We start from the raw sequence: 9,610 nt of genomic DNA, 5'->3' as shown, positions 1-9,610 counted from the left end.
TAATTTGTGAAATTGTGAAAGAATTGTCTTCATAAGTTGCAAGGGCTCCCCCTGAAGATGTGCATATAAGTAATTTGCTTCTTGAATGCAAATGCACATGGCAGGTTGTACTTGTGGAGATCCACTTCAACTTATGACAATCCACTATGCATGTGAAAGTATATGAAGATAATGACATGCATAATGGAAAATGGACGTCTGCAGAATGAGATGAGTGCGGAATTTATCTTCGCAAAACGGAGTGACAAACAGGTAGCAGACGACCATCAAGGCTAAGTGTTACAACTCAATGAAGCAAATGTAGCAAAAAAAAGGGGAGTTGTAAGCACGAAGCAAAATGTAGCAAAATATGAAGGCACCCGCCCATAGTGACCCGCTTGAAGACTATAACCATCATATGCTTCTCCCCCTTTTGTCAGTGATGACCAAAAAGGTTTGAAGACATAGAGGTTTCTACGCGTTCCCAGGCGCAGCAGGGTCGGTGGAGTTGTTTGGCGGTGGTGCAGACGAGCTTGGTGCAGATTCGACGCGCGTTGAAGCAGGCGGAGATGATGTCGCGTCGTCTTCTTCTTCAATAATCCGGGCAGACACGGTGGCAGCAGAAGAAGAGAACTCTGACTCTTCAAGATTTTTGTTTGCTGTGCATCACCGCTCGTCTTGGAGGCGTGGAGTCAAATTTGAAGTGCTCAGTGAAGCCATCCTCATGCAGTTCAGCTTCAGGGCACATCATGGTGAGGCCCTTCCAAGTGCGGCGACAGGTCTCGTGTGTGACAAATGCATTCTTGGTTGCCATATTTCTGATGCGATTGACGTCTTGCATGATGCTTCTCATCTGCCTCTTGAGCCAGTCGTGATGCCTATCTTGCTTTTGGTGAAGAGCCACAAGAAGCTCTCTGTCATTGAGTGCACGAGCGCGCTTCTTGGGTCTCTTTGCAGCTGTGCTGTTGGTGGCTTCAGTTGATGCAGGGGCACATGTGGTGCCAGCCATTGGATACACTCGGGAGAGAGCTTCAACACCTTCAATATTTTGAGTGAAGCTCTGGTGTTCTGCATTCTGAAGACTTAGTGGTTGCTTGGCCGGCTCTGGATATATTGCTTCAGCAGATGTGTCCACATCTGGCAAAAATATCCTATGATTGCGGGCTGAGGGTTGATAGGAGATTGCAGAGTGAAGTTTGATCAACCTCATAACCCAAGGAGCATAAAGCTTTAATCCAAACAGTTCTGAAGCAGATGCTGCAAATTGACGGATGAAGAGATCCTGTGTATTGAAGCATTTGCCGTGAAGAATGCAGAAGATGAGAGTCTTCATTGCACCATCAATCGTTGCATATCGAGAGTGTCCCTTGACAGGCCAGAGAGTCCGCCTTATGATGTGATATATTGTTCTGGGCAGGTACTCTAAGTCTTCAACGAAGAACCTAGTTGGATAGGGTGCATTTGGAGGAAATGGCTTCATCATTGAGAGCATCTGACTCATATCTGGCTCAGGACGCTGAAATATGCTCTCAATTGCTTCAGCATGGAGTTGGCACCCTTCTTCAAAGAATTCGCCAGGAGTGGGAAGGCCGGTAAGCTCAATTAGGTCGAAAGCATTGGCTTCATGATGGATATTGCCTGTCATCCACTCCAGAATCCATGTCTTCGGATCTCTGTTATAGCCTTTGATATGCACAGTGGCATAGAACTGGAGCAGAAGCTCTTCATTCCAGTGCTCTTCATCAGTGATAAATGGCAGCAAACCCACTTGCTTGAAGCAATCCAGTGCTTCTTCCAGACCAGGCAGACCAGCAACAGCTTCAACCTCAAGGCACTTGTGAGGAAAGATGCGGCCTTGATTGTAAAGGATGCATGAATAATAGCTGCGTTGTTGATGGCTCCAGAACCTATCTGATACAATCCGTTCCCTTGAATAAGGGTTCTTGGAGCGGTCGAAAAACGTGTTATCTGCCCTGAAGCCGTTGATGTTGAAGGAACCAGGAGCTGATGCAGGACCTGGGAACCTTGGTAGTCGTGGGATCGGCTTCTGGACCTGGGGCCTGTGCGCAATATGATAGTTGAATTGTGGTCCGGCAACAGACTCAGGCACAGAATGTTCAGGAGCAGTAGCTTCGGTGTCTTCTGAAGCTGTTGTTGGGGAGGGCTCCACATTTGCTTCGGCGTTGTTTGTGGCAGCCTCAACATTTTCAGCTTCAGGCACGTTCTCCTTGAGAACTGCTTCTTGTTGGTGCGGGGGAGTTGGAGCTTGTGGTATTTCTGCTTGCTCTTCGGCTGATGCAGCCGGAATGTCTTCAGCAGCTTGAGCCCTTGGCCCTTTGCGAAGCCTATGGAGTGTAGGCGTTGGTGGAGTTGCAGTGGGTTGGGGCTCATCTTCCTCCTGTGGGCGATCTGCCCACGACGCATTTTGTGTGATTGGCGTCAATGGACGACCAATACTGATCTGTTCGCTTGTCTCAAGCTGAGGAAGGGCTGCATCACCTAGCACATTGTCTTGGGGACCAATGTCTTCAGCAGCATTGGGGTTGGCTGCTGGAATGTCTTCAGCGTGCGGAGCCTCTATGTAAGCAGGCTCATGCACTGTCAACTGACGATCTGCGTCAGGATAGCGGACGCAGAGTGGTTCAACTATCAGGGGCTCTGTGGGAGCAGCCCGAGATTTCTTGGTCTTGCGCTTCTTGATGATGGGTTCAGAAGGAGAGGCTTCAGAATGTTTTCTCTTCTTAGCTTCAGCCTCTGCAGTCCGTGTCTTCTTGTGCTGTGAGGCGGTTGATCGACTCTTTGGCTTCGAGCCAGTCGTTGCAGCGGGGAAGACAATCGGAGCATCAGGTTCTGACCTTGGCGCTTCAGGTTCGGGCACAGACGCCTTCTTTTTCTTCTTCGCGGCCATCCTGGGATCAATGCCGGGACGCCCAAGTGCCTTGCGCTTTTCTGCCTCATTGTAGGCTTGCACGCAGCGATCAGCCAAAGTCTTCATGCGTTCTCGCGAGCCTTGAGCTTCGCCACGCGTCTTCAGGAAGTTCTCTTTCAGCTCGTGCAACATGATCTTGAAGTTTTTCACTTCTTGCACACTGAGCTTGGCCACGTGCTTCTTGAACTGAGCCTTTTCATGATCAATTTTCTGCTTCAGTTCTACAATTCGCTGGGCTATTGCAAGTTCTGAAGCGATTGCACCTTGAAAGGCAACGCTGAGGCCTATGGGTAGCTGCAGATCATTGAAGCTTATGTCTGGTGTGTCAAACCATTCATCGATGAAGTTGTGGATGATGGCGACATCAAACAGAGGCAGATTGTTGAAGATTTCAGCCTCCTCCTTGCTCTTGATGAGCTGCTCAAGAGCATCATCTCCAAGATCTTCATCGCTTGAGAGATCAATGGCTTCGCAGTGCAGAATGTCAGCAGCTGTGAGCTCTTTGCCTGTGTGTGGCTGAGGCTTCTTGGCTTCTTGGGGCTTGGACACTCGTGATAAGCCTTCTGACTGCACACTGGCTTCAGGAGGTGCAGTTGCTAAAGGCTTCACTCTTGCGATCTTGGGAGAAGCGGCTGGCTTTGAAGCTTTTGGAGCTTTTGGCTTCTTCTGCTTTGGCTTCAGAGCAGCAGGGGCGTCATCTGACTCAGTATCTGCTGGAGGGTCATTCACAGCAGTCCCTTGGACTAGGATGCGAGTGATGAGGCCTGCAAGATTGGCATACGGCCCGATGATATTGGGATCGGCGTTGCGTGTGCCATCTGCCCTTGGTGAGGAGGGACCAGGGTTGAAGTCAAGCCCAAATTTCTTCTTGTTTATCTTCGCTGACTGTTGTGCAAACTGAAAGTTGCGCTTGAAGAGATTATCATCGCGGCACCAGAGAAGTGATGACGGATGTGCCTCAGCTGGCTGTGGTCCTCTCACCATGCATGGATAGAAGCCTTGAGCAATGGCTTCGTCTCTGGACCTGGGTACGAGATTTTTGTATAATACATCTCCCCACGGTCTCTTGATGGCGCACTTCTTCGCATATTCCTGAGTGACGAAGCGGTAGTGGAACCATTGCTCTGCCCAATATCTTCGAATCCATTGGATTCGTGTCTTGCGCTGACCATAGCTTTCTTCAGGATCAGTTTTGTACATCTCTGCCAATTCATCAGGCAGATCTTTGGATGTTTCACCACGTCGCTGTCTGCCTCCCTTCCTTGCTGCTGTTTCTGAAGCCATGAATAACTTGGAAGGCTTCAAGATGTTCAAAGGCTTCAAAGGCTTCCTTTTGCAAGAACTGGCTTCAGGCGAGTTGATGTGATGCTGCAAGTGCTCTGCAAATGAATGCAGACTATGAGAACCAAAGGATTCTCCCACGGACATGTGCCTGTGACAGCATTAAGGTGCGAGGGAAGGGGAAGAGGTCATATGCATTCTCAGAAGATTTTGAAGATAAATCGGTTTAGAAGACATTGACCTCATTATGCGAAGACATTCACTTGTAGATAAGAAGTTGGTTCCAGATTTGTACAAACCCATAGATCAGTACAAGTGAGGAATCTAACTACTTTATGAAGTACAAGTGAATATACTAGGCATGTTATGAGATGCAGCGAGAGATTTAACTGGTGTGAAGAGAAACTTCTTATGGCAGAAAGTGACTGAACTGTAGGATCAAAAGAAGCTGTAAAAAGAGGTTTTATTTACCACACTTGGAACTGCTAGACGAAGTGAGAGTTGAGGCCGAGCAGTTCGATCCTCCGTGCCCTAACTTGGCAACGGAAGACACCTACGGTGACGGCGGAGAGAGCGATGTCCGCTGTCAGCGTGAAAACGGCGTCGGAGAGGTTGCGGCAGTGAAGCGCTTCGTCGCCGGCGTCGTCGAGTGCTAGCGGTGGCGCTAGGGTTCGTGCGAGGGTGGAAGAAGGAGATAATGACCGCAGTGAATTGTATTTATAGGGATAGAGGCGGCACTGCGCTATTACGCAGGTACCCCTGGCGGTTCGCATTTGAGGCACGCGTGGCCAGTTAGAGGAAGATTGGGATTTGTTCCATGTCCCACGCATGCCTAAATTGTCGGGCGGTCGTTCCTTCTTCTCCGGATCTGATGTGGAGGAATGAGCATTAAAAATGGACTTTTATGGTTGTCACTATGTCTTCAGCTGACAAGGACACAGTGAAGACATTTGACAGTTTCAACAGAATGCATATGACTTGGAGAGATAGAGTTTGAGATAGAAAGCATAGAGAGGTTAGGGTCCGATCACATTCACTTAGTTCAAAAGATTCAACCAAGAAGACATAGCTATAAGTGAATGCTGTAGAGGACAGAACATCAGTACATATATATCCATATAATCAACGCAGTGAAGATAATCATGAAGACATATTGAGAATGAAACCAAACCAATTGTGAAGACATTGAGAGGTAACGCCATGAGAGAAACACTTCAAAATGGAACGTTTGGTGGTGGCGTTACCCACCGTATAGGAAGTATTAGACCCAAACACGGCACACAATTATCGTGGCGCTCCGAAGTCAAATTCCACATTAATGTATTCACACTTAGAATGTATGTCTTCATTGTTTGAAGATATACGCTACTTCGTGTGTTGCACATCTAAGTCATCAATATGCTTAAGTGTTAGGATGTGTGCCTGATCATAGGACATTTGAGGATTCCAAGATATTTAGCTCACACCGTAACTTACAAAATCTCTTCTCATCCAAGGGCTTTGTGAAGATATCTGCCAATTGCTCTTCAGTGTTGACGTGTATGATATCAATGTCTTCCTTCACAACATGATCTCTGAGAAAGTGATGACGAATTTCAATGTGCTTTGTCTTCGAGTGCTGAACTGGGTTGTTGGCAATCTTGATGGCGCTTTCGTTGTCGCAGTAAAGTGGCACTTGCTTCAGATGAATGCCATAATCCTTGAGTGTTTGCTTCATCCACAGAAGCTGAGCGCAGCAAGATCCAGCAGGAATGTATTCAGATTCAGAAGTGGAGAGAGATACACAGTTCTGCTTCTTTGAAGACCAACATACAAGTGATCGTCCCAGAAAATGACATGTGCCTGATGTAGATTTGCGATCAACTTTGTCACCAGCATAATCAGCATCCGAAAATCCAACCAGATCAAACTCTGAGCCCTTTGGATACCATAATCCTAGAGTTGGGGTGTGAGCCAAATATCGAAGAATTCGCTTCACAGCTAAGTGATGTGACTCCTTTGGTGCCGCTTGAAATCGAGCACACATGCAAACACTAAGCATGATATCTGGCCTAGATGCACATAAATAAAGCAAAGACCCAATCATGGAGCGGTATACCTTTTGATCGAACTCTTTACCATTGTCGTCGGGACCCAGATGATGCTTGGCTGGCATTGGTGTTGTGAAGCCTTTGCAGTCTTGCATACCAAACTTCTTCAGGCACTCTTTAAGATATTTCTCTTGTGATATGAAGATGCCGTTGCGTTGTTGCCGTATTTGAAGACCGAGGAAGAACTTCAGCTCACCCATCATGGACATCTGATATTGCTCTTGCATCATATATCCAAACTCTTCACTATACTTCTGATTGGTGCAGCCGAAGATAATGTCATCCACATATATTTGGCACACAACAGTTCACCATCATATGTCTTCGTGAAAATAGTGGGATCCAAGGAACCAGGTATGAAGCCTTTGCTCTTCAGAAAGTACTTGAGTGTATCATACCAGGCACTGGGGGCTTGTTTGAGGCCATACAGTGCCTTGTTGAGCTTGTATACCATATCAGGATGTTTTGGATTTTCAAAGCCAGGTGGTTGTGCAACATACACTTCTTCTTCAATCTTGCCATTGGGAAAGGCACTTTTCACATCCATTTGATATAGAAGTATGTTATGATGATTAGCATAGGCCAGCAGTATGCGTATGGCTTCAAGCCTAGCCACAGGAGCAAATGTTTCATCGAAGTCAATGCCCTCCACTTGAGTATATCCTTGAGCAACTAGACGAGCTTTGTTTCTGACAACTTGACCATGCTCATCTTGCTTGTTGCGGTATATCCATTTGGTGCCTATTATGTTGTGCTTCCGTGGATCAGGACGCTTAACCAGTTCCCATACATTATTCAGCTCAAACTGGTGAAGCTCTTCTTGCATAGCTTGAATCCATTCATGTTCCATGAAGGCTTCTTCAACTTTCTTGGGTTCTGATATTGAGACGAATGCGAAATGCCCACAGAAGTTTGTTAGCTGAGTTGCCCTTGAACGAGTGAGTGGACCAGGTGCATTGATGCTGTCCAGTATTTTGTCAATTTGTACTTCATTTGCAACACGAGGGTGTGTAGGGCGAAGACTTTGCTCTTGCTGATCTATGTGGTCATTTGAAGGTATATCTTCAGGCTGAGCATTTCCTTCATGTGGATCAGGTGCTGAGATGATAAGTTCTTCTTCAGGTTGAGCTTCAGAAGGTACAATTTCTCCAATTCCCATAAGCTTGATTGATTCATTTGCTGGAACTTCATCTAGCACATTTGGCAATTGCTCTCTTTGTGATCCATTGGTTTCATCAAACCGCACATCCACTGTTTCAACCACTTTGTAGTGGAAGAGGTTGAAGACTCTGTAGGAGTGCGAATCCTTTCCATATCCAAGCATGAAGCCCTCATGTGCTTTTGGTGCAAACTTTGAGGTGTGGTGTGGGTCCTTGATCCAGCATTTTGCGCCAAATACTCTGAAGTAACTGACATTTGGCTTCTTGCCAGTTAGGAGTTCATAAGATGTCTTGTTCAGAAGCTTGTGAAGATAAACACGATTGATTGTATGTCATGCAGTATCAATGGCTTCAGTCCAGAATTTTCTTGGAGTCTTGTATTCATCTAGCATTGTTCTGGCCATCTCAATGAGTGTTCTGTTCCTGCGTTCGACGACGCCATTCTGCTGTGGCGTGTATGGAGCTGAGAATTCATGTGTGATGCCCAAGGTGTCCAGATATGTATAAAGACCAGTGTTCTTGAATTCAGTGCCATTGTCACTTCTGATGTGCTTTATCTTGGTGCCAAAATTGTTCATAGCTCGATTTGCGAAGCGTCTGAAGACATCCTGCACTTCAGTCTTGTAAAGGATTATGTGCACCCAAGTATATCTAGAATAATCATCAACAATTACGAAGCCATAGAGGCATGCAGAAGTAGTAAAAGTTGAGTAGTGAGTGGGACCGAAAAGATCCATGTGAAGCAATTCAAAGGGTTGTGTAGTAGTCATGATTGTCTTCGAAGAATGTTTTGCCCTTGTCATCTTCCCTGCTTCACAGGCACCGCATAAGTGATCTTTCTTAAACTTGACGCCTTCGATGCCTATGACGTGCTTTTTCTTCGCAAGGGTGTGGAGGTTCCTCATGCCAGCATGCCCAAGCCTTCGATGCCAAAGCCAGCATTCTGAAGCTTTTGCAAGAAGACATACTGCAAGTTGTGGTCCTGCTGAGAAATCTACCACATACAAATCACCTTTCCTATACCCTTCAAACACTAGAGATTTGTCAGATTCCATTAGCACCAGGCAGCGATATTTGCCAAACATTACAATCATATTCAAATCGCAAAGCATTGAGACAGACATTAAGTTGAAGCCAAGGGATTCAACAAGCATGACTTTATCCATGTGTCGATCCTTTGAGATTGCAACTCTACCTAGACCCAATACCTTACTTTTACCAGTGTCAGCGAATGTAATGTGGCTCTTGTCGGATGGACGTAATGTTGAGTCCATAAGAAGGCTTCTTTTGCCAGTCATATGATTTGTACACCCACTATCAATAATCCATTCTGAAGACTTTGAAGTCGCTGGTGTCGTACCCTACAGTGCAGTTAGGGGGATAGGCTTCACGAAGGGTATTGTGAAGCATAAACATTTGACGAACCAGTGGGTTATGAAAACTTAGATCCAGATTAGGACTAATGGGGAGAGTAGCATGCGATTCAGGAATGAAGTACATAATGATGCCATTTGGGTAGTTTATCTTGCGCCCCACAAGATTTTTATGGTCCCCAGCAATAGCATCAGAAGATTTTGTTTTTGTGCTGGAGACCTTTCCCTGCAAAGGAGAGTTAAGCTTTTTTAACCACCCACATCTTCAAGGGTGGCTTAGAAGCTATAAGTCTAAGTGCAGCATCTGAGAATTTTGGCTTTGAAACCTTAGCAAACAGTCTAGCAGGTGGACAATAATATTCATAGGAATAAGCAGAATAATTTTTGGTCATATGAACATGACGGTTCGATGAACCACTCTCATATTCATATGCCTGAGTATGGTTCCCCTGCAAAACATTTGCGTTAGTGCGACTCAGGTGAGTCCCCTGTTTGTATGAAGCATTTGGACCATATGAAGCCTTTGGTCTGAGGTTTGTCTTCTTCAAGTGAGGTGTCATGAAGACATTCACAGGAAGATTTTCCAGACATGTTTTCGGAACCCAGATCTTCTTCATAGGCGGTCCATTCCTGCAGTTAGTACCAATGTACCTGGCAAACACTTCATCATTCTGATTCTTAAACAGTTTATAGTTTGCATTAAAGGATTCATCAATGATAATTGGGTTAGCACAAGTGAAGCGAGATAAATTGGATGGATCTGCTGAAAGTTCCTTTGCAGCAACCCATGTAGTTTTG

Source organism: Triticum urartu, chromosome 5A (genome assembly GCF_056163025.1).
Source record: "Triticum urartu cultivar PI428250 chromosome 5A, HENAU_Tu73, whole genome shotgun sequence".
Classification (NCBI taxonomy): domain Eukaryota; kingdom Viridiplantae; phylum Streptophyta; class Magnoliopsida; order Poales; family Poaceae; genus Triticum; species Triticum urartu.
Note: the sequence above shows the minus strand (reverse complement) of the source record.